We start from the raw sequence: 26,505 nt of genomic DNA, 5'->3' as shown, positions 1-26,505 counted from the left end.
AAATGGAAAATTCCAGAAATAAGTAATTCATAAATTTAAAAATTGCAAACTGTTCTGAGTAGCATGATGAAATCTCATGCTGTCCCACTCCATCCAGCATATTCACGCTGTAGATGCTGCCTGCCTGGTGGTCACTGAGTAGCCATCTGGGTTAGCAGATCAACTGTAGCAGTATCGCAGTGTTTATGTTCAGGTAACTCTTATTTTATCTAATAGTGGCCCCAAAGCCATTCACATAACTTTTATTTCAGTATATTATTATAACTGTTCTATTTTATTATTAGTTATTGTTGCTAATTTCTTACTGTGTCTAATTCGTAAGTTAAACTTTATCATAGGTATGTGTGTATAGAAGAAAACATAGTATAAATAGGGTTCAATACTATCTACTGGGTGACTTGGAAGATATCCCCCATGGATAATCAGGGACAACTGTACATTAAAACTGAGGTGACAGGTTGAATAACCTGCCCAAAGTCATAGAGCTGGACTAATGTAGGCAGGCTGACTCTTTCCTGGGATTTCTAACACTGAATTTTCCTACTTGGTAATTTGGGGGTAAAAGAATTAGCTCCATTAATGCCAACCCCTCTTTCTCTAATTAAACGAGGCCTTTTAGTTTGCCCAGTTCCAAGATACAGTCAGAAATACTCCATAGTTCTGCCCTGAGGAAGCGTGGCTACACGTTTTAATTGAATTCTTCCTCCTTATCTCCAAGAGCTTTTATTGTAATCCACGGACTAAAGCTATGATGACTGTGGATGAGCTCGTTTCCTGGGGATTGAATCTGATGGCTCAAGCAGCTAAGGAGCCCCAGCACAGTGACTGGAAGCCAGCTGGTCATCCATCAACAGGAAACCTGCCAGACTGGTCAGCACAGGTACCTAGACAAAAACAAACTGCCAGCAAGCACTGCTGCTCTTTCTTTATTCTTCCTTTTCTTTTACGAATGAAGCCATTGTTGCGCCATCCCCACTGACTGGGCGAGGTGAGCTAGTGAAGATATTCAGAGAAAGGACTGTGATGTGGGATTCCTGGGTCCTGGCAGAGGATGTTTGTCTTTCCTTCCCCATCTCTAGCTCCAGTCATGCTCCAGCCCTACAGTGAGAAGTGTCCCATTTCAGATAGAGAGGCACAGGGAGTCATGGCTCTCGCCATCCTTACCAAGACCTCCAGCCTCAGAACTGACCCTCCTCATCAAACGAGGGGCTTAGCTGTGAGCTCACACTCAGGTTCTCCTTCCAGAGTCCTGGCTGGAGGCTAGCTCACAGGAGAGTGAACAATGGGCCCTTTTCAGCATGTAGAATTGTAATAAATAAACCTTTAAAGGCAAGGAAAGGTCTATACATACCAGGTCTGATTGTCACGGTAATTTGGAATTTGAGGGTGCAGCCACTCTATACTGAAGAATCATTTTTGTAATTTGTTTATTTGACTTTAAGATCCCCATGGTTACTAAGGTCTGCTTGCAAGTAAACCTTCTTGTGACTTTCGTGACAAGATAAGGACCCTCAGGTCACATAAGCATGTGTCTGGGCAAAAGCCGTTGACTTGCCTCCGAGGAGTAAACATTTTTATCCCACGGAGCTGTTAAATTGTTTGGCAAATCCTGTCTTTCAGATTGGTAGGCTCTACACAGATAGTTTTGCTTATCTTTCTACAAATTATCATAGACTCCAAAAGAGCAGGATCTTTATTAACAAACCTGTATTCTATTTCTAACATTCTGCTCCTGGATGTGGTAATGATATAGAATGGGTCAGGATTTGACTCTTAGGTCAGCTTTTTGCTCCGAGATCTAAGGAGAGTAGTTGAAAACTTTGGACTTTTGTTGCACAGTATCAGAGTAGATGCTAAGTAAATCATTTGTTGATAATAAAAAGAATGAAGATGAAGAAGGGAAGGAAGAGAAAAAGAACAGGAGAAAGGAAAAGTAGAGTGATCATTGTATTTTCCAAAATACAAACTGAAGGTAGTAAAATTATTCACCAGTATTTCGAGCAAGTCAGCTTTCTAAATGTTTCCTAAATATCAAAGACCCCTCAGGATTAAAAGAAATCCTAAAAGTATCCTTAAACTTAAGGTGTCTAAAAATGAATGTTAAATAGACAATTTATGATTAATGTATATAACATAATTATATGGTTAGCAAAGTTATTAGGTAAGTTCATCAGAATCAGGCTTTATAATTATTGAATAATTATATTCAATATAACATGATATTATAATTCTAGAATGCTAAAAACTTGTAAGGTAAATTATTTTGATGACATTCACCAAAATTGTAACCTGAGAAATCTAAGAGAAAGTAAGTTCTAGGCAGATAGCTATTTAATTTTCACTTTAGCAAACTTTTTACATAAATATAAATGTTTCTTTTTAAAAATCATATAAAGAAAAGACAAGAATACTAACAAGTCTTGCAAAATCAGAATAAATTTCTGATGACTTTTATTTTTACTACTTTTTTAGAGGCGTGCTGCTCCAGATAGCTGGGTGATTACATACCCACTAATGTATTTCCCCTTCATGTTTATTTTGGAAAGATGGCAGGTTATTTTGAAAGAAAGGAAGAAAAAACAGGCTACAGAGGAAGCAGAGTTGCCTTGTATCTCATAGGGCAACGGATTACTAAAATTACCAGACTTTACGGAAGAGAACACACATTCTTTTTTTTTTGCATGTTTTCTTAAGTTTCAACAAGATGATATACCCATAGTATTAGGAGAAGAACCCAAGGCAAAAAAAAAAAATAATAAGGAAAAACTTCCATTTTGAAATTTTCCCTGGCGCACAAAACCAATAGTGATGAGGGTGGCATAGCTCCTGCGCTTTAGCTAGCATATCAGACCAAACTTTCTTCCAGTATTTTCCAGACTAACTCAGTTTTATAGCTGATTATAGCACTGATAATTCAGAGGTTATATATCAATACAAAAATATCATTAAACTATTACAAGTCAGTTTGTTTTAGTTAAGATTCCTGCCTAGTAATTGGACTTCCTTCAAGCATCATCCAGTCTTCCGACTGAAATTTATGAGGCACTCACTGGGTACCACAAAACCAAACCAGGGACACAAAAGTAAATAATACAGAATTCTTACCCCCACAATGCTCCCAGCCTGCCCCTGGGGCCTTGGATATGCTGAGAAAGTCATCCTAGACATCATTTGGGAATTTGATGCATGTAATAAAGCATCTACTCTTCTACACTCATTGAGTGAACTTCTAAAACTATTTGTTTTTATCTTCTTGAACAGGAGATAGATTTTAACATTGATTTATCTCTGGGGGAAAAAAAGTGTCCTTCCTCCAACAATGAAACATTTCTACTGTACAACATTATTTTAATTGTGTCTCTGCAGGAAGGAAGAAGTCCAGAATGATCAAGACGCTGGTTGTAATCAATGACCTCTTTCAAGATGCCTTGAACTTTCTTTTGTTGATCAGACCTTCTAAAAGTGTGCTGGGAGTCAAACTCTTCTGGCTCACACCCATGCTAAACATCGCTTAATCGCATGATGCGACAATTCCTTATCAGATGACCCTGTGCTCATACACAAACACAGCTACTATCAGACACAGACAGGCCATGATCTGGCAAAACCTTGATGAAACAGAAATAAACACAATGTGTAGTGCATATTAATAAACTCGGGCATTTTGGCACACAAAAACATTACAAACAGCCTCAAAAGGAAAGTGCTGTGAGGCTAGGTTTCCTTATATGAACCTTCCCATCTCTATAAACAAGGAGAGATAAAAGGGAAAGGGTGAATCTTTTGAAATGGTCTATCTCTTCTTCAATCTTGGAAATAACCACTCCCCTCTTCAGAACTAATAGTTTCCGTGATGTGTCATTCTCTCAGAGGAGGGGGACTAAGGTACAGCAAGGGTCTGGCCTTCCCGCCCTGAAGCTTACTCGTGTAAAGGTAATTGGAAAGTGCTTTAGGGGCCACTATTTAGTATGTAGGGAAACGAACATTCACCAGATGCAGCAAAGTTAAGACGCTCAGTAAAGAAATCTTTGGAAACAAATAAATCATAAATTTTATTTTAAAATAAAAACTAAAATAAGTTTCAAAATAGCAAGTACAAAAAAGACCTCAAAAATTGGTTGAAAATAGTTGAAATGTATTTAGTTTGGGTGTGTTAGGTCAAGTTAAAACATAAGGAGAAAATGGAACATTGTTTCTTAAACACTTCAGTAGTTTTAAAACCTTCTTGGTATAAGCAGCCCTATGCCATTGTCTGTAATTTATAAAAAGTCAGTATTTAGATAATCTGCTCAAAACAGTGACTAAAATTTATGGTAATTTCCAAAAAGTAAGTTGATCAAATTTAATTTACTGTAGATTCTTCTCAAAAGATTATTTTTGAGGTTTCCTTCAATCGCCAGCCCCTCAAGTTAATGACCCATCTCCCCTTTTTAAAAATATCTTTTTTTTTTATTATTATTTCATAGAGGGAGAGAGAGAGAGAGAGAGATAGAAACATCAATGATGAGAGAAAATCACTAATGGGCTGCCTCCTGAACGCCCTGACTGGGAATTGAACTGTGACCTCCTGGTTCAAAGGTCGAAGCTCAATCACTGAGCAACACTGGCTGGGTGACCCATCTCCCTTTAATGTGAGGATGAAACTTCTCCCTCAGTCTCTGTAACGAGTACTAGAGTCACCAGCTACTGGGAGCTACCAAGTGCTATGGCCTGTCCTCCATTCCTAACTTCCTGGTACCTCCAGGGTTGGCACCTCTTGGATAGGGTAACCCTGGGCTCTGTTTTACATTCTTTTTTTTTTTTTTTAAATAAATCTTTATTCAGATTATTACAATTATTTCTCCTTTTTCCCCCCATAGCTCCCCTCCACCCCTTTCCCACCCTACCTTCTGCCCTTACCTCCCCCACACTGTCCTCATCCATAGGTGTATGATTTTTGTCCATTCTCTTCATGAACCCCCCCATACCCCTTTCCCCCTGAGAATTATCAGCCCACTCCCTTTCTATGCCCCTGATTCTATTATATTCACCAGATTATTCTGCTCCTCAGGTTTTTAATTCACTTGATTTTTAGGTTGGCTTGTTGATAGATATGTATTTGTTGTTCATAATTTTTTCTCTTTACTTTTTTCTTCTTCCTCTTCTTTAAGAATACCTTTCAGCATTTCATATAGTACTGGTTTGGTGGTGATGAACTCCTTCAGCTTTTTCTTATCTGTGAAGCTCTTTATCTGCCCTTCAATTCTGAATGATAGCTTTGCTGGGTAGAGTAATCTTGGTTGTAGGTTCTTGCTATTCATCACATTGAAAATTTCTTGCCACTCCCGTCTGGCCTGCATAGTTTCTGTTGAGAAGTCAGCTGACATTCGTATGGGTGCTCCCTTGTAGGTAATTAACTGTTTTTCTCTTGCTGCTTTTAATATTCTCTCTTTGTCTTTTGCTCTTGGCATTTTAATTATGATGTGTCTTGGTGTGGTCCTCTTTGGATTCCTTTTGTTTGGGGTTCTGTGGGCTTCCTGGACTTGTAAGTCTATTTCTTTCACCAGGTGGGGGAAGTTTTCGGTCATTATTTCTTCAAATGGGTTTTCAGTATCTTGCTCTCTCTCTTCTTCTGGCACCCCCATAATTCTGATGTTGGTACGCTTGAAGTTGTCCCAGAGTCTTCTTACATTATCTTCAACTTTTTGGATTTTTTTTTTTGCTTTTTGCTTTTTCGGTTGAGTGTTTTTTGCTTCTTTGTATTTCAATTCTTTGACTTGATTCTTGTGTTCCTCTATTCTGTTTCTGGGTGTCTGTATAATATTTTTTATTTCAGTCAGTGTATGTTTAATTTCTAGTTGGTCCTTTTTCATATCTTCGAGGGTCTCGTTATATTTATCGGCCTTTTCTAGGATATTCTTAAAAAGTCTTATAACGGTGGTTTTGAATTCTATATCCAGTCGTTTGTTTTCCTCCATTTCTTTCGTTTGTGATCTGATTCTTTGACGCCGCATTTTCACTGCTTCCCTGAGTTGGTAGGGTAGATATTTGTGCTAGGTTTCCAATATGGCCCAGTGGGTCTGCTTCCCCAGTTAACCTGAGGTGGACACTCTTGGTGCACCCCTTTGTGGACTGTGTGTACAGCCTTGTTGTAATTAAGTCTTTATTGTTGTTGGTATCACTGGGAAGAATTGACCTCCGGGCCAGTTGGCTGTAAGGATCAGCTGTGTCTATGCTGGGAGAAGCCCGGTGCTGGAGACAGCCTTATAGGATTAGACTTGCCAAATTGCAATAGCCTCTGTGCTCAGCTTGGATGGGGTGGAGTCTCAGTCTTGGCTTCCTGTCAGCCCCGCCCCTGCGCGCATGTGCGCTTTCAGTCCTCCGCCTTCCCCAGCTCGAGTCTCCGCCTGAGAGTCCAGACTCCCCCCACAAGAGCGTGGGTCCCCAGGGGCTCGCCTGGAACTGGGGTTCACTGCAGTCAGAACTGGGGCTCGGTGCAGTCAGAATCCTCTGACTCCCCTCCACTAGGGAAAGCCTGTGGCAACCCCCGCAGCCTTTGTGCGCACCGGCGCGGCGCGTGTGCGCACTTTCAGTCCTCCGCCTCCCCCGGCTCCCGAGTCTCCGCCCGAGAGTCCAGACTCCCCCTACAAGAGCGTGGGTCCCCAGGGGCTCGCCTGGAACCGGGGTTCACTGCAGTCAGAACTGGGGCTCAGTCAGGATCCTCTGACTCCCTTTCACTAGGGAAAGCCTATGGCTACCTCCGCAGCCTTTGTGCGCACTGGCCCGTGTGCGCCTTCAGACTTCTGCCTTTCCCAGCTCGCGGTCCGAGGCTTCCTTCCCCCTTCCGCCAGAGGAAGTCAGCCAAGCTCTCAGCCGCCCTTCCTCTCTGCGCGCACAAAGCCCCTTTGCCGTACCTCCAATTCTCTGTGAGCTTTTCTCCTTCCTTCTAGTTGTAGAATTTTCACTCAGCCTGCTTTCCTGTGGTTCTGGATGGTGTCCGTTCTGTCTTTTAGTTGTAGTTTTGAAATTGTTGTGCGAGGCAGCAGTTTAGGTGTTTACCTATGCCGCCATCTTGGTTTCTCTTCTGTTTTACATTCTGAGATGTAGGATTTCTACATCGTGCCTGTGTCGTTGGCTCCTTTTTCTTTTCCTGCTCCACAGTATAGTCAGTCTCAAATTCTGACCCCACAGCATTCTCTGCCCATACTCTGCTTCTTCATGGGTGAGCCAACCACCCTCTGTCTACCTTCCACTTCCATGCGAAAGACCACCAGGATGTATCCCAATTCTGGAGCCTTCCACAAGCCCCAGTCCCTACTTCTAACCCCCTGATGATGGCTCAGTGACTGTAAACCTGTCACTTATCTTACAGACCAGTTCAGACCTCCTCAGCCACGGACCCTGCAAGGCAGTGTTGACCTTTCCCCCCTCATCAGCCACACTCCATTAGTGCCCAAACCATGCCAGCTCCTGCTTTATGTGCCTCTGACCTTTGATTTAAAAAATCAGGCTCTGCACTGGGACTTAGGCAAGAGAGAGCCAGAAAAGGTCAAGCTGCTACCCGGTGAGCAAAAGAACGTGCGTGCTTTTCTCCGGGAAGTCTCAGTGCAGTGTGGAGCGACCTCTGCGAGAGCAGTGGGAAACCTTGTTGCTATGATTGTCTTTCCAAAGCAAAAAGCAGTTAAAAAGCTGAGGAGGGCCAAGAAAGCAACCAGACAAGTGCTGGTAAGAAACAAGCTGAGCTGAAACTGGTTTGGCTCAGTGGATAGAGCATCGGCCTGCGGACTGAAGGGTCCCAGGTTCAATTCCGGTCAAGGGCATGTACCTTGGTTGCAGGCATATCCCCAGTGGGAGGTGTGCAGGAGGCAGCTGATCGATGTTTCTAGCTCTCTATCCCTCTCCCTTCCTCTCTGTAAAATATCAATAAAATATATTTTTTTAAAAAAGAAACAAGCTGAACTCTTCACTTGCTTCTATCTGTAACTTCTGTCAAGGAGGGTCACAGATAGTCAAGGAGTTATTTTAGGAAATGGACTCAATAGGGAGAATGACGTCCCTGATTTCTCAATAATTCATGGGACCTTGATGGCCTATGTCTGTACTGTTTTTTTTTTCTGTATCCTTTCACCTCAGAGAAAAGCATATTGTACAGAACAAGAGGAAAAGAGAAAAAGAAAAAAAAATTAAAGATGGTTATCATTAATAATGGCTATCATTTATACATAGCCTAAGATGAACCCAGCTGTAACTAACCACTTTACATGCCTCACAGGATCCCCTGAGAAAGAAATGATTGTCCCTATTTTACAAATGAAGAGAAAGGTACAGAGAAGTTAAGTAACTTCCCCCAGGGTCACACAGCCAACTAAGAAGCAGAACTAGGATTCAAACCAAGGACTTACCCGGGGCCAAATCCACTACGTTTTTGCCTGTACTTCTCCAACCCCCAGAAGGAGCATTCCATAAAACATGCCATTCATCCTTACTAAAGCATTCTACGCTTTTAAGACTATAAAGTTATTAGTGATGCTTCAGAAGCCATTGATGATGTGGGTAATATGTGTAGAAAAATACGTAGAATGTTTTCCTAATTTCCTTTCTTGGCTTTCCTCAGCTTTTTTTTTTTTCCTTTTAATATATTTTTATTGATTTCAGAGAGGAAGGGAGAATGAGAGAGAAATAGAAACATCAATGATAAGAGAGAATCATTGATCAGCTGCCTCCTGCATATCCCCTACTGGGGATTGAGCTTGCAATCGGGTCATGTGCTCTGGCCGGGAATTGAACCACAACCTCCTGGTTCATAGGTCGATGCTCAAACACTGAGCCACGCCAGCTGTGCTTTCCTCAGCTTTTTAACTGGTTTGCTTTTGAAAGACTATCACAATGACAAGGTTTCCCACTGTGCCTCGGAGGTCACTCCTCACTGACTCCTTTTTATTACTAGAGATTTTCCAAAGTAGATAAACGTAGTCATTGATCAAAATTCCTGGAGAATGACCTGCTCTGACTGGAAGACAGTGACACAGAATAGATAAGACCAGGCTTCGGAGTCACACCATCTGGGTTTGCTTCTTGATTCTGCCACTTGCATTCTGCACTCTGTGATCTTAAGTTACTGACTTAACTTTTCTGGCTTTTAGCAGTTTTCCCAGGCCCCATGTTACCAATCCAATTTTCTGTCTCTTGGTGCTTCCACTGACTATTTTATGAGCCTTTCATGTCCAATCCTGGTACCTCCCCCACCCTCCATTCAGTCTTCTTCATCTCTGAAAATAGTAACTACAACACCCAGTTGTTTATTCCAGAAACCTTAATACCTCATTGCTTTTTCTCTCTTTCTCTCTCAGAAGCCCACATCCAATCCATCTTTAAGACCAATAAATTTCCCCTCTAAAGTATAGCTTGAGTCTCCATACTTCTCTTCTTTAAAATGACTCACCTGGTCCACGCCACCATCATCCTTTTCCTGGACACCAAAGTATTCTCATAATTAATCTTCCCTGTTGCTCTCTTCTCCCCCTTCAATTCATTCCCCATGAAGCAGCCAGAGGTACTGTGTTAAAAAAGAGAGAGGATCGTGTGACTACCTTTAAAATCATTTAATGGATTCTAACTTAAGGATTTCAAACCTTCTTCACATCCATTAGGACGACTATTATTTAAAATAAAATGGAAAAAAATAACAAGTGTTAGCAAGGATGTGAAATAACTGTAATCCCTTTGCATTGCTGATGGGAATGTAAAAAGCTGCAGCTGTGGAAAACAGAATTAAAAAGAGAATTACCATGTGATCAGCAATTCTGCTCCTAAGGATATACCCAAAAGAATTTAGAGAATCAAAAAAGATATTTGCGCCTTGTTGGAGTGTATTTTACAGCACTATTCACAATAACTGTCTATTGACAAATGGATGGTTAAAGGAAATGTGGTATATACATACAGTCAAATATTATTCAGCCTTAAAAAAGAAGTAAATCCTGGCCTGGCCAGGTAGCTCAGTTGGTTTGAGCAGTGTCCTCCACACCAAAAGGTGGTGGGTTTGATTCCTGATCAGGGTGCATACAGGAGGCAACTGATCAAGGTTTCTCTCTCACATCTCTCTCTCTCTTCCTTTCTCTCTTCCTGCTAAAAAAAAAAAAAAAAAAGGAAGCAAATCCTATTTGCAAGAACATAAATAAACCTGGAGGATATAATGCCAGATGAAATAAACCAGACACAGAAGGACAAGTGCTGCATGGTTTTACTTACATGTCTTGTACATAGAAGAGTTACATTCAGAGAGAGAGAAGGTACAATGGTGGTTGCCAGCACTGTGGTGAGGGCGAGTGGGGAGTTATTGTTTAGTGGATTTAAATTTCAGTTTCAAAAGATAAAAGTTATTGAGAAGGAGGACAGTGATGGCTGCACAAAAACATGAATGTAATGCCACCGGACTGTACACTTAAGAATGGTTAAAATGGCAAATTATATGTTATGTACATCACAACACTTAAACATCCAAAACTCTTACCATGACCAGGAGGCCTTGCATGATCTAGCCCCGGCCTACCTCCCTGACTTCCCCCTCTTAATATTCGTACCCTCCATGCACTGGGAGGGCGCAGTGAACCCACAGGCCTTTGTACCTCAGCTGGTGGCAGCTCAAATACGATCTGCACAGAGACCTTCCCTCCCACTCCAACCCTCAGTCAGTCCCCTACCTTCTCTGTCACATGCTTCTACTTCGTCACATGTCACAGAGGAGTTTATATTCACATGTAGTAACTTCGTTAAGGCAGCCTTATTCCTTAGGAATCAACGAAAAACCTAGGCTACCCTCTCCCACGGGGTCCACCAGGCTTCCTGAAGTAATCAAGTCATGGACGTTGGCAATAATAACTCAGGATGAGTGTGCACTTTCACGAGTATTTTTGAATACTCTTCACTTGTTTAATCTACTCATCCTAAGAAAGAGACTTCAAACTTTTTCCCCTGACTCTTACTTAAGTAGTTTTCAAAGAGGTGAGGGGAGACTTTTCAACTTTCAAATTAAAACATAAATCCCTTTCAAAAGGCTTCCTCTGTCCCTTGCCTTCCATCGTGGGAGTTGTTCTTCAAGGGGGGATTGCTCTGAAATAAATCGGGAAAGATTCCAAGAGAGTTCATGCTTCCAATACTAAGTACTCTGACTTCTGAGGACATGGCCCAGCCCACTCTTTAATCACATCTGAGGAAATTCCCCTAGCCTGGGTAAAAGATCATAATATCTTAAGAAGGTTGATGAGCTCATGAAAAGCAATTAAATTTAGAAAACCAAGACACTCCCAGGAACTTTCTCTAAGCTACGTTCTTTTCTGTTAACCCTTGAAATTTCCAGCTCAGCACCATACCAAATTTTAAATTATTTTCAGAGTGGCTTGTTTTTAATGCATTGCAAAGCTGTTTGTGATATATGTCCCTGAAACTTCTGTTGCATTATCTTTATCAATATTAAACAGCTCAGAAAATGAAGCTTTGAAAATTTTGTGAGCCCCATTTATCTTTGATGGATTTGGCATTCCAAACTTTAATTTTCAATGTAAGGATTATCTTATATGTACCTTGAAATTTTATGGGAGAAAGTACATCAGGAGATCTCAAATGAAGGGAAACAAAAGAGCTTTCAGAATTACCAAAACACTTAAAATTTGCAAGGGAAGCCAAAGATGTCAGTACTAAAAGATTGTTTGTTTTATATAACAATTTTCACAACCAAAATACCCACCATTCTTCTTTAAGGTGGAGAAGTAATAAAATGAAAATCATATAAAGTGATTTGCATAATTGTATAACTCACCCTGTGTGGGAAGCCATTTCCCAAAGCCCCCTGTAAATACTGGAAATTCCCACCACCTCTCTCTTGCTGATGTACATATATATATGCCATACTTACTATTTATTTCTTTGGCTCATAAAACAAAATTTTGAAATTTCAGGTGAAAACGAGCGCTGAAGATAGAAAGTGCTTTCTTTCCCTTGCTCTTTTGCAACTGTATTAATCCTACGCTACTGGAGTCAAGAGAGTCTGGGGGGAAAAAAAGCGTTTTGTCGATGACAATTGTTTGTAAATGTAGAAAGCAAAAGATTTCCATGTATGGACTTTAAGTGCATTCCATCCAGTGCAGTGTCAAGTTTTGTGCGCGATAAGGCCAGAGCAGGAAGCCACTCGAGGTCAGGAAGGAAGTGCTGTCAAGCTTGGGAGCGGGCAGAGTCGTGCAGGGAGCTGGGCAGGCTCCGAGCCTCAGCTGTGTAACCACTGCCCTATTTTTAAAAGATAAACAGCAGGAATAGCACAAAATCCGTATGGTGGCTACTTCAGATTCATCCAAACCACACAAGGGGCTCCCTCTTCACCTTTGCCAGGCTTTGCATATCCCCCAAATATGTGGAGTAACTGTTTCTTCTAGGACACGGGGCAGAGATGCTCCTGAGGATTTGGTCATGGCCTTTTCCAGTATTCACAGCTGGCTCTGAGGGCCTCTGAGTATCCTAGCCAATCTCCAAGTGTCACCCCTTTCCTCCCACCCATTCTCAACCCACTACCAGCACCTCTTTGCTGAGAAAAAAAAAAAATCCTCAGCAAAGGATTTGGCATTCCAAATGAACAATCATTTAGTAATTAACAATAGTGAGAGAAAATTCTCACCTTGATAATGAATCTACAGACATGTCTAAAACACAGTCGGTCAACAGAACTCACTAGGCTGAAGACCTTGACAATGCTTTTCAGAGTTAATTTCCAAATCAACAAGCATTTCCTGGGTGCCCATCACATGCTAAGCATTGTGCTTGACATTGGGTTCCCAAAGATAAATCAGCTGCCCTGGTCCTCATGGAGTATACTGTATAGACTGTTACTCCTTTTTAAAGATACTAATACTTGGCGTGCATTGTGCCAGGGCAGTGATAATGGTATAGAATGGGCCCAACAGAAAGACCGATGAGGGGGTCCTAATCCAAGCTCACGATTGGGGTGGGACCAAGAGACATTCCAGGGTATTTCCCAAAGGAGGTGGGAAGAAAAGCAAGAACAGAAGGGAAGTGTGTCCCCAGGCTAGCATCAGAGGTAGTAAAAATTATATAGAAAAACAAGGACCGTAGATCCCAGTCTTTACCTCTCCACGTTAGGATACTGAGAACACAACAATGTTCTATATCTCAGCCTGGATGGTCTTGTATAATTACTTGTCAAGCTAAATGTAAATATTTGTTTTATTTTATAATTGAAATGTGTGTTTATTTAAATAGGACACTGATTTTTTTTTAAATGAGAGGATTCAAAATGAAAAAGCAATCACCCTAGAGCTCAAAAACCAAAAAATGTTGTCAAGGAATCTGTCCAAATCCAGACATATGTGTGTCATTCGTCCCTGAAGAAACAAGAGCCAGGCAGGTAGTCCCCGTCATCTCTTCATTTAAAGTTGCTCATCTTATTGTTTGAGGTCAAAGCTTCTACATTCAAAAACATCCTGTTGACCTGCCGCAGGAAATGCAAAATGCTGTCAGAAAGTGTCCCTTTCCTTATAACTATACAGCAGAGATGTCTGAGGGGAGAGAAGTGCATCAGAGAGCCAGGGAAGGGAGAAAAACATCTCCATCTACCATGTTTTCAGAGAGAAATGGGGAAAACCACTGAATTTGAGTGTACTAGAAAGTTCACTTGCTCGGTAGTATAATCTCTGTGTTCATTATTTTGCATCTTGTCATAATACTGTGAAGGGAACGCTTGACTCATGGGGTTTACATAGGGATGCAGGCTTTGCCGCGGGGAGTTACAGAAAGCATGGATCACAGTTCATGCGGTCACCATAAGCTGGCCCAGTCTGTCGCCTTTCTGTGTAGGGTGGTCGCTTCACCCGGTAGCATCTGCTCAGGCTGAAAGTACCTGCCCAGGAGCAGGCTGAGCCTCTGAGAGCTGCTGGAAGCCCCAAATCCAGCAATCGCTCTCTGATGCGGGCTGGGCTATAGCTTGCTCTGTCCCATTAGGGCTCTCCATCCCTGACCCCCAGCTCATTCTTTTTACACCCTGCTCTCCCTGTTTGGGGATGCTCCCTTTTGGGGATACTCCCTTTGCACAGTTTGGGAGGACAGCCCTGTCTCCCTTGCCCTTACTCCAATATTTTTCCCCTTCATTAAAGGCATTGATTTTTCTCGGCTGACTGGGGCCAACATTATTTCTGCAGGAAGCTTCCCTCACACCCACCAATCCACTTGGACATTATAGCTCCTTGTTTACTCTCCCTTCAGCACATTATTTTATTTGCCTGGTAAATTGCACATTCATTGCATTTATTGCCACTAGACTGAAAGTTCTGTAAGGATATTTACCAAATCTATCTTGTCCACCACTGATTCTCAGCTCTTAGTGTAGTGATTAGTATTTTTTGAATGACGAATAAATGAACATATCTAGTTCCATCTCCTGATCTTTACAAGATCCAGGAGCCCCTTGGTAATAAACATACATAGACACTGTCCACATATAGGGTCCAGGCATGGATGTACAGGTCAGCCTCCTGGACCAGAGGACCTGGAGAAGAGGAAACGGTGATAGGAACAACAAAGCTTTTGAGAGCCTAATTGTGGCAGAGGAGGAAAGGCTGGGCATTCCAGGACACATTTAGTACCAGGGAACAAGTATCCCTGTGACTTTGGGCGAAGGGGTGGGGTGGCGGGGAGAGACACAAACAGAAGATACCCTCCTCTCTTCAGATGCCATGCAGAGCACCAGAGAAGTGGAAGCACGTGGAACAGAAGCTCCAGGTACCACTCCAGAGGCCCGCACAGGGCACCACTTCTGAGCATCTAGCCCAGCTCAGCCTCAACCCAGTTGAGCAGGGTGGCCAAGGACAGCCGGGCAGAGCTGACTGCAGATGTGCAGTCTACTGCTCGGCTTATATGTGAGTTGCTTCCTAGAAACTCTTTAGGGTGATGGATGGTCTTTTCATTTGGCAGATGGGAGACTAGGATGTTATAGACTTAGTAGCAAACTTCAGGGACATTTGGACTTTAGGTACAATACTTTCTTTAATCCTCTCAACAACCTTTAAACATTAATCCCATTTTACAGATGAGGAAACTAAGGCCTGGGAAGGTTAAGACACTTGCTCACAGTCAAGGACAGAGCAACAGCAGAGCTAATATTCAAACCCAGTATGACTTGAAAGCTCAATGTTCCCAAGAATCCATCTCCCACAGGCCCCTTATAACTATAATCTGCAAATGCTATAGGGCCCTACCATGCCATACTTTCATCCACAAACTTGATTTTACCAAATTTTTTATTATCACTTAATGGAGTATACAAAGAAGAAAATATCAGATTTGGGGGAAGTTGACATCAATGAAATCAGGGGCCAAGAGGTCCTGAAGCCAAAAGAAGCATAAGAAGAGAAAGGGGGGGGGAGGGGGGGCGGGAATGGAGAGGGGACAAAAAAGGAAGGGAGTGCTTTGACATTTAAATTCACAGGTCCATTTGTTTCCACAGATCATTACTAGATCTCAGATTTCTAAGCCCCGCCTAATGCACCACACTGTACATTAGAAATGCAAAGTATTTTTCAGAAATTGTGTTTTGGAAACCTTCTCTGCCCACTGAGATTTACAATAGGGATTTATGTATAGACTTCCACAATCCTACTGGTTTTCAAAGCACAATTCTGGCAATATTTTCATGCACTGGCATTTTGGCTCAAAAAATCAAAGTGGATCTCAAGTTTCAAAGACCCAAGGGAAAAAGGTCACTATTTGAACACACCACTGTTTACTGTTGGACGAACAACATTTAAGCTGTCAAATTAAGCTTTGATTTTCATATCCCTCAGTGAAGAAAGTTCAATATTTTAGCAGTGTTCTTTCTTTCAGCGTGTTTTCAGTGCTTTAGCCATCAGCACACATATTTAAAGCAAAGGGAGTAAAATATATGGAGTCATTAGTCTGTCTTTATTTTCCAATTTAAATCGTTAATCACGTATTAGCAAACTGGTGTGGATTTATAGAATGTTCATAGGGATTTATGTAATATTTATATTGGAGTTTTAATTAAAAAAATAAAGGTACTTCAAAGATTTATATTATTTTCTTTAAAACATGCCTGAAAAAGAACAACAACAACATAAAAATGGGTGCCTAGGGTGGTGAAGGCCTGGGGCAGGGGGCGGGCTAGAAGGTCAGTGGGGGAACAAAGGGACATACGTAATACTTTCAACAATAAAGATTTTTTTAAACGGGGTGCAGAGAAGCCTAAGAGTCAGATTAGATGGCAGGTCAGCTGCACTGCTGCACCATTTACTACAGAAAATAGTTACTCAACGTTTACCTTTCCAATGTAAATATCACCAGTTTACTTCCCCCCCCAAGATTTTTTGAGGTATAATTTACATACAATAAAGCCTTCCTCCTTTTTAGTGTAAAGTTGGATGAATTTTGGCAATTGTATACACTTGTACAACTACTAGCACAGACTGGCACCATAGTTTTTTGCCATTTCTAAGATTTCATATAAATTAAACCATACATTGTGTTTTCTAAAGTGGCTATACAATTTTGCATTCCCACCAGCAATGTATTAGAGTTGCAGCTTCTCTCTCTCTCTCTCTGTGTGTGTGTGTGTGTGTGTGTGTGTGTGTATATATATATATATATATATATATATATATATATATGATTTTTAAATTAATTTCTAGAGAGAGGAAGGGAGAGGGAGAGGAAGAGAGAAAGGGAAACATTGATTCAAGAGTATAACATTGATCAGCTGCCTCCTGCACGCCCGCTACCAGGGGTCAAGCCCACAACCTGGGCATGTGCCCTGACCAGGAATCAAACCCTCAAGTTTTGGTGCATGGGATGACGCCCAAGCAACTGAGCCACACTGGCCGGGCCAGTTCCTCCATATCTTATCCAACATGTGGCATTGCCAGTCTTTTTAATAATAGCAATTGTAGACGTTGGTATCACTGTAATTAGTTTATGTGTGCCATGAGATGAAAGAGGTGGAAAATCACTGATTTAGGCCCCTCTCACCCCCCACCCCACCATGAACAAAGCCTGTGGATCACTGATCAAGTCCAAGGCACTGGGAATTAATGGACTCAATGCTTCATCACGTGGCTGTGCGTTCTCTCTTCTACAAGTCTCAGGTGTTAAAATCAAGGAAGAAGTTGGGGAAAACTGGCACTTGGCTGAACTTCTGCCAGAATTTCTGAAGTTATAAAGCATTTGACATCATGTTAAACGATAGAAAAACTCCAACTGATACAAGCCTCTCCTCTGAGAATGGTCATTTTAAGTTAACTTTGTCAGCTGATAATTACAAGTTTTGGCTTTAAACTCTTCACATGAATACTTTGGTCCATTGCTAAATAGGAGAAAAAAAAGTTGCAATTTGGCAGACATACAGATTCGATGTGGAGTACAAACAGAATGATCTATCACTTTCAGGGAACATAAACCTGCGCAAAGGACATTAAGTAGCAGTTTTGAGGCCTAGATGGCAGGCAGAGATCAAAGAAACATGCTCTCTGCTGTTGGGGAAATTAATCTTACATAAAATTAACATGGATATGTTTATCCTTATTTTGAACACAGCTTTGTTTGTACTGAAAAATAAGCAGAAATTAGCCAAGCAGTGGGTGTCATTGCTCCATTTCATCGCAGGGGAAAGCTTTACTCGGATATCAAGAGTTCAATAGGTTAACTCATTCTCCAGTCAGCCGTCTGTTTGTTACAGTCTCTTTAAGTCGTCTCTCAAGTGCTTCCATTTGTATTGCCTTTATTTATTTTTATATCTTACCTTCTCAATTAGGTTTATTTTTCTTGAAGGTGGTTTTGTGTGTGTATTCTGTACATAAGTTTGTGTACACACATGCACACATTCACGTCAATTCTCATTATTCACAGTAGTTGTGTTCTAAAAGTCACTGTGAGCAATGAATTAGCGGATACCGTAATTGCTCCTTGGGGACATACAGTAAGGTTCTCCTGAGACTCTGGTCACAACGACCTGGGTCAAAACGAGTATAAAGAAACCAATTTCAGCCCTGCCCAGGTGGTTCAGCTGGCTGGAGTGAACCCAAAAGGTTTAGGGTTCGATCCCTGGTCGGGGCACATATGGGAGGCAACCGATTGATATTTCTTTCACATTGATGTTTCTCTCTCTCTCCCCTTCCCTCCCTTTCTAAAATCAATGAACATATCCTTAGGTGAGGATTAAAAAGAAGAAAGAGAAACCAATTTTACCAAAGGCTAATTAATATAAACAAGTATTGAGTTGCTACAGCATCTCATCAACAGTAGAACGAGCCCTAACCGGTTTGGCTCAGTGGATAGAGCGTCGGCCTGCGGACTCAAGGGTCCCAGGTTCGATTCCGGTCAAGGGCATGTACCTTGGTTGCGGGCACATCTCCAGTAGGAGGTGTGCAGGAGGCAGCTGATCGATGTTTCTCTCTCATCGAAGTTTCTGGCTCTCTATCCCTCTCCCTTCCTCTCTGTAAAAAATCAATAAAATATATTTTTAAAAAAAAACAGTAGAACGAAAGGGCGTTACATTAAAATTTTGCATGCATGTGTATACATAGGAGGAGAGGAGGGACGATAAAGGTGAGAAGAAAATCTGGAGCTCGAAAGCCTTACGAACTGAAGGGCCAGCAGAGATGAGGCCACCAAGCTCAGCAAGAACGATTGCTGCCTTGGTTTTCCCAGCCTGCGTGAGACCGTGTGCAGAGGGTGTCCTCCCACGGGAGCGCCAAGGAGACCATAGGCAATGCTCACTGCCTCGCGTGTGTCCGATTCCCGTTCTGATCCCAGCCAACAGGAAAAGTTCCCAATCCTCCCTTGTTCTCCAGAGCTCAACTCTGGGTAAAGTACCTGCTTGCTTTTAAGATTCGAACATTGGAGTCTGTACAAAGGTCTGGGCCTGACACCCCTCATTTTACCCCAAGAGAAGGTGAACCCGGGCGGGTCCTGTGCCTATGCTGGCACCTAGGCCAGCAGCTGTCCAGGTAAGAGCACTTCCAATGCCATCCCAGAGATGTGAGCTGGACTGTTTCCATACATGGCCTCGTTTAATCCAAATACTCTCTTTTTCTACTTAGTAAAATAAAATGCAGGCGAAGTATCTCAAAAGCACAGAAAGTGTCTCTCGTCATTAAGTCCCTGCCACTACCCCAGAAGTAGCTTCCTGGATTGTTTCCCATTGATACCTCCATTGCACAGGTGAGGAAACTGAGTCCCAGAAAGTCTGTGCAGTACGAAAGCTGATAAGTGGCTGAGCTGCAGTGGCCCCAAGGCTGCTTTAAGCCCACTACAGGGTACACACTCAATTAGGAAAGTGTCCTGAATGTGGGGTGATCATCAAAACTGGTGACTTACATAAGACATCAATATTGGCTATTTTGAAACATCTTACACATGATTTTGTTGTGTGTGTGTGTGTGTTCAGCTACTAATACATAGAAAGCCCCACCATTGGACAGCATTTAGTTGAATTTAAATAGCACTGAGATGGCCTGGCCGGTGTGGTTCAGTGATTGAGCATCAATCTATGAACCAGGAGGTCACGGTTCGATTCCCGGTCAGGGCACATGCCCAGGTTGTGGGCTCAATCCCCAGTGTGGGGTGTGCAGGAGGCACCCAATCAATGATTCTCATGCATCATTGATGTTTCTATCTCTCGCTCCCTTTCCCTTCTTCTCAGAAATCAATAAAAATACATTTAAAAAAATAAATAGCAATGAGATGCAGACACTTAGGGTTGTATTACTACTTGGATTTTGTTGTTGTTGTTGTTGTTAACCTTATCACCATCCCAAGGTTTTAATGCTTCCAGGGTGCAGAAGGAGAACTTTTTAATCATTAAAGAAATTGTTTTGTCATTTTATGAGCTCCTCAGCATTTACTAATATTCTAAAGGGTTGGCTTGCTCCCACTCCTTATCAGAGCCTCTTTTTTTACTGTATAACCTCTGCTGATTCACAAAGAGCAAGGAATGTATAAAGAAACCTTGCTTGCAGGGCTCTTACTTTGAAGGGAAAATGCTCAAATCAATTCAACTCTGTTTGCAAGGAAAACTTCAAAGCCTTTAAGAAAGTACCTCCCTTTAACTCACTTTGTTGGACTTGTTCCTCTATTTAAAGGTAAAAAAGATGAAAGAAAGTTAATCCTCCATAAATTCTCCCTCCTGTTATGCAGAGGTTCAATACAATACCTTTTTGCTTAGTAATTCTAACAGAAAAAGATAGGCAAGAACCAGTAATTAGCAGAGTTGCAAGCTGCATTGTTTTAAGTGGGTCTCCAGACATACCCTAACCTCAGGATTCCTAACAAGTCCAAATATATGGTCCTCTCCATCCCATGGTGTCTCATTCTTGGGTTATTCTGACTTTTCATGAAAGCACCCCAGAAGGTGCCATGGAAATTTTAAAAAATTAATCCAATCTTTTGTTTCTGGGAAATCATTTCAAAGCAAAGACGAAATGTTCCTTCTTATTTTTCTAAAATTACTACCACGTAGGTAAACCACACCTCATCGATACTTAGGATTGTAAAAATCACCTGTAAAAACAAAAAGAACTCCTCTGTATCTTGATAATTTCTAGTTTAGGATAAACTTCCAAAATCCTAAATATGTTGGTCTTTGCTTATTTTATACTAGAGGTCCAGTGCACAAATTTGTCCATGAGTGGGGTCCAGCTGGTCTGCCCCAATCGGGGCCATTGGGCCAGGCCAGCTGAGGGGAGGGGCCCCGGGTGGCTGGCCAGCCAACCCACCTCCTGGTCGAACTCTGGGTGTACGGGACAATTTGCATTTTAGCCTTTTATTATATAGGATTACTAGATGAAAAATCCTCAGCTTGATTGAAAAACTCTTGACTATTACAAAAGGATGCTCTTCTGGGTCTCCAAAACCCTAAGGCCTAGCTATTCTATGGCATTATGGGCCTGAATATTATATTCTCAAAGCTTCATTCTTTGGCACAAAGATATATAACTATTCACCCATTTTCCCAGTAATTGGCCTAATGCAGAATCAGAAGTTTTAAGAGTTAACATTCCCATTGGTGAATGAAATGGCAATAAGACACAAAATTCCTTCCAAAGACATGCAAATGATTTTCTGAAATAATTGAGAAGGAGGGAATGGGGAAGTATTGTTTAATAGGCATAGACTTTCTGATTGGGATGATGAAAAATAATTTTAGAAATAGTGGTGAAGTTGTACAACATTATGTATGTATTTAATGCCCCTGTCATGTACACTTAAAATAATTAAAATAGTAAATTGTATATCATGCATATTTTACCACAATAAAAGTAAATAAATAAATGAACAAGAGCTTTATATTAAAACTAGAGGCCCAGTGCACAAATTTGTGCATGGGTGGGGTCCAGCCAGCCCACCTCTATCGGGGCTGATCAGGCCAGGCCGGCCCGGGGGGAGGGGACACAGCAGGATGGCCAGCCGGCCCCACCCCCTGGTGGAACTCCAGTCAAACTCCTGGTAGAGGAGACAATTTGCATATTACCCTTTTATTATATAGGATGTTAAGCCCTCGCCAGTGTGACTCAGTTGGTTGGGTGTCATCCCATGCACCAGGAGGTTGCTGGTTCAATTCCCGGCAAGGGCACATGCCTGGATTGTAGGCTCCATCCTAGATAGGGGGGGGCTTAAAGAAGGCAGCTGATTATTGTTTCTCTCTCTCTCTCTTCCTTTCCCTTCCCCTCTCTGTCTCAAAAAAAAAAAAAAATCAATAAACTATTCTTTTAAAAAATGTTAAATAGTTCAGGGCTGAGAAATAAGCACAAATATGATACAATGTTCCTGGTGGATAAATTATTACTATTAAATATAAAAAATCTAATAAAATGAAAATTTTGGCACAGCAATTCCACTTTTATCAATTTATTCTAAGGTCATAATTTAAAATGGGCACAAAATTTATATTTAGAAAAGCATTTATGATAACACTGTTTGTAATAGTAAATTGTTAAGAAAATGTTGGGAGGACCTAAATATCAAACAATATTAGTTTAATAAATTCTGTTTAAAGTTAGTAGATAAGTTACCCTTACTCCTGGCTTGGCCTCCTTTAGTATCTTCTGCCCCCCAACTTAACATTAATTCTCAGAATTCCTCCACTTCTTTCTAAGTCTGTCTTTCAATTACTAGTGGTTCACTCAACACTTACTTACTAATACTTCCTCAGTGTCAGGACCACAGGAGGTACTGGCAATAAAGCTTTCTACAATTCAGACAAAATCTTTTTGATACTGTTGTAATAATCTGGTTATTATAACAGGAAAGGAAGACAGGGAAGACTAGATCATAAAGGCATGCCATTTATACAGTTTTGCTAGAAAGCTGTAGTTTAACACTCTCCAAGTCTGTTCCTGCTGATCGATGTGGGAAGGGACTGGACAAAGGCAGTTTGGACACATGCCCAGTAAGGTCTGAGTGACATAGGAAGGTGCTTACTTGTCATTCACTTCTGGGAACACGTCAGTGGCCAGAATAGGTGTGGCCGCTGCAAGGGGGAGAAACCTGAATATTTAAACACCTAGAAAAAGGGAGTTCATTGTTTGGCTCTCTTGCTCTTGGCTCTTGGTCCTCTCTGACTCCGATTGCAGGGGGCACATTCCCCTACATTCACTCACATGGCCCACAGCCATGTGGACTCCACATAATGGACTAACACAGTGGTCGGCAAACTCATTAGTCAACAGAGCGGCAAACCGCATGTGGCTCGCGAGCCGCAGTTTGCCCACCACTGGACTAACAGACTTTAATTAGCCTGATGCTAAACTGAACCCGGCTGCAACATGGAACAGAAGCTCTGAACACTGGCTCTGCTTTTGGCTCTACTGAACCCCCAGTTGCACTTCTTTCAGGGCTGGTTTAAGGGACATGGAACTTTGGAACCCGAGAAATGTAACTCCATGCAAAGAAAGTCTTTTACCACATCTAATTCTCCCATAGGGGCCACTGAAAATGTTTATTTCAGCAGTACCCGAAGAACCCCACTCCCATAAGCGGCGAGGAAATCTGGCCCACTAATTTCTCTGGCAACACTTTCTCTCATTAAGTTTATAAACTTTTGGGGAGAACACAAAGAAGAAAATCAGCAGTTATCACATGACAAGTGCTGGGATATGGGATGGTCTGGGAATGTGTTGGTCAGGCCCCTAAACCAGATCCAGGTGCATCTGGGATGACTTCCTGGTAGAAGTCATGTCATCAGTATGAATTGAAATTAAGTAGGAGATAAACATAAGGGGAAAAGATGTTCCAGGCCGAGATAATAGCATTTATAAAGACTGAGATAAAAGAGAGCAAAGTGTATGTAAGAAGCTATAATTCTTTCAGAAGAGCAGGAACATAGAGATGCCAGCAAAAGAGTGAAATATATATCTGTGACCAAGTATCTAGTTGGCTCACCTGCTGGTGTCTCCACAGGAAAAGGGTATAAGGACCCCAATTTCACATGCCGCATGCTAAGCTCACCATCTACATCCCTCTTTCCAACCCTGGTTCTTCTGTTTGAGTTCTCAATCTCAGTACTTTCCTATCTACTTCCTAAGGATTTCTCGAAACAACCTTGTTTATCTCTATCTCTACTTTCCAAATTCTATAGAGGCATCTTCCCTGGTGTCATTGTCACACTCTGGGCCCAACCAAACCCCTTTCTACACTTCAGTTCTAATTCTGGTCATCTTCCCAAAACCCAAATCTGAAGATCATTCTCCTGCTCAAACCTTTCACAGCTTCTCAGTGCACTTAGGGTACAATCTGAGCACCCAATCATATATTTTGGTGCTTATCTCACGTTTGACCTGGACTGAGTAGTGTGGTTACCCTCCTCCCTAACTCACTGGTCACATGCATACTGTCCTGCGCTTGATTTCCTGAGCCCCAAATGCTGTTTTCCTCACAAAACCTTAGTGCCAGTATGACCCCCTCTGCCTGCAACACCCTCCTGCTATCCTAGTCTGGTTAATTCTGACTTATCTTTCAAGTCTCAGCTTCAGTACTCCTCCTTCCAAAAAGCCATGTATGGTTCTATCATACACCTGTTCTACATCGCTGTGTGGTGCATTACAGTTTCCTGTTTCTTTCTCACCGAACTGTCAGCTTCATCATGGCAGGAACTCTGCCAGTCTTGCTAATGTTGACAAACCAGCCCAGAAGCACAGTGCTTGGCTTAGAATGCAGCCCCTAATACCGCATTGCACTGGCAATACATTGCTGACCTGCAAACATGCTCAAGATGCATTGGGCAGTGAGAAAGCACATTTCCACGTAGGATTTATGGCGTTATCCCATTTTGTAGAGGAAAATGTTCTCTGAAAAGAAATCTCAAAGGACAGATACCAACATGATAACTGAAACAGTCAGCCTATGTACTGAGGGGGTGCAGTCATCTGTCTTTTTGCTTTTATTTTTGTTTATCAGTGCTCTCTGAAATTATGAGGCATGAGCATTTTTTCTGTAATAATAATAATACTGAAAAACAAAGAAGACTTTTATAGAAAAGTAATTTAGGAAATTCAAGATTTTGAGCTGCAAATGTCTGTTATTTCAGAATGCGCAAGCTTTGCCAAGAACAGACTTCTGAGTTAATTTGTTAAATCTACAAAAATAAGAGAATTTACTCAACTCCTGACTCTTGAGTTCAAGGATTGGAATTCTCAAAGTTCATTGTTACCTTCTGCTTGTATTAAAAAGGAAAATATTGCTGCTTCCCTAGAAACAGGCTTTGTTTTTCAATGTTGGTGTTATCTGTACTCAATTTTTCCTCTTTTCATTAAATCTGTATGTTTTGGAAGAATTCTTTAAGTACTATCAGATAGCACTTCACCTTCAAGTTATTTTTCTTATACTGATTGACTAGGTCTCACAATATTCCCAAGCAAAGCAAGACCAAGCATACCACAGCCTTCTCACTATGTGGATCTATTGTTCAGGCCATTGGGATGTTAATCAGGATGAGACAATCATATATTTAGTCTGTATTTGTGCTTGTTCAATGCCAACATCTTAATTTCAAGAACAGCATGATTTATCAGTTGTGTGTGAAAACCACTTCACAGCATATAGATGATCTTTGCTCTTTTTCCAGATCCTCTTAGAAATCTCAGCTTCCTGGTTTCTCACCTCCCTCACCCCCTGATGGAAAACAGCAGGTTTTTAGGCAGTAACTACTTTGGGGGGAGGGGAGGAAGTGGGACATGGGTCCTATGGCTACTGACTGTAAATGATTGAGAAGGTTAACCACATACCCACTAGCACCATTAACACATGAACCCTCTGGCTAGTTTCTCTTGGCACCTAGAGGAGAATGGTGTTTGCAAAACTGTAACAGAAACCCAGCTAAGTTTAGGACAGGGGGAATAGAAGGGAGTGTAGGCAATCAGCTAAGGCAAAGGGTCTATGAAAGATGACTTAGCCTCTTAAGAGTGGTAAAATGAAAGAGTTGGAAAGGAAATAGCAAAGGCAAGTGGCGACATTCCCCTTGTAATTTCCTCAAGCTTCTTACAGAAGTTGCTTTCAATAATTATGTAGTTTGGAATAGTCTGTGGGCCCTATTGTAATGCTCAGAAGAGGGGAGTCGAGAACAGTTCCAAACCTGAATTTGAGGATTAAATACTCTTTCTAGAAAAAAAGGAAGAGAAATCTAAACATTCTGAACAAGATGAATCAATGGTGGATATTTCAAAAAGGATATAGTCCTTAGAAGATGAACCCAAATCACTCATTTCACAAGTAACTGAAGCCAAAACGACCTTCAAAATGTTTCAAATGAATAAAGAATGACTTAAGATAGCTAGAAAGATGTTTTAAATGAAAATTCCAACTTCAGGAAAGCCAGAAACAGCTTTTACAAGAAGCTGAAGAATGGAACTAACAAGTGAGTGAATTTAATAAACAGAAAATAATATTTGAAGACCCCAAAATATATGTAAAACAAGTTCTATGTGATAAAATCAGATCAAATTCCTGACTGAATACTTGCTAAAGATGCAAGATTGGACTGCTGTACTTGGAGAAGACTTAACGGATGAAAACTGGAATTGGAACTGAAGAATGATTCAGAAAATAGTGCACTCTTAGGTTATCAACCAAAAAAAAAAAAAAAAAAGAACTTTGAAGAAGTTGAATCATGCTGCTAGTGTTTTTAAGGCTTCTTTAAAAACCCTAGAGGAAGAAAGAAGTCAAATATACACTAAGTAACTGAAGTAGATAAAAAAAAAAAAAAAAAGCAAGAGCTTACAGAGTGTATTAAAAATCTCCAGACTTGCCCCCCAGTGTGGCTCGGTGGTTGAGCACTGACCTATGAACCAGGAGGTCACGTTTTAATTCCTGGTCAGGGCACATGCCAGGGTTGCGGGCTCAATCCCCAGTGTGGGGCATGCAGGAGGCAGCCAATCAATGATTCTCTCTCATCATTGATGTTTCTCTCTCTCTTTCCCTCTCCCTTCCTCTCTGAAATAAATGTATATTTAAAAAACAAAA

The 26,505-nt window shown here is 41.4% G+C and overlaps 1 pseudogene across 1 annotated transcript; it reads left to right on the top strand.

Moving 5' to 3' along the window:
• The first annotated feature begins 751 nt into the window (after positions 1–751).
• LOC308236656 (putative cTAGE family member 3) lies at positions 752–26,223 on the top strand (annotated as a pseudogene). Its single transcript has 2 exons — positions 752–880; positions 25,591–26,223. The product of its transcript is annotated as a putative cTAGE family member 3 (transcript).
• Positions 26,224–26,505: the final 282 nt, after the last annotated feature.

The sequence above is a fragment of the Plecotus auritus genome (assembly GCF_963455305.1).
Source record: "Plecotus auritus genome assembly, chromosome: 11".
Classification (NCBI taxonomy): domain Eukaryota; kingdom Metazoa; phylum Chordata; class Mammalia; order Chiroptera; family Vespertilionidae; genus Plecotus; species Plecotus auritus.
Note: the sequence above shows the minus strand (reverse complement) of the source record. Positions and strands in the feature narration are given on the sequence as shown.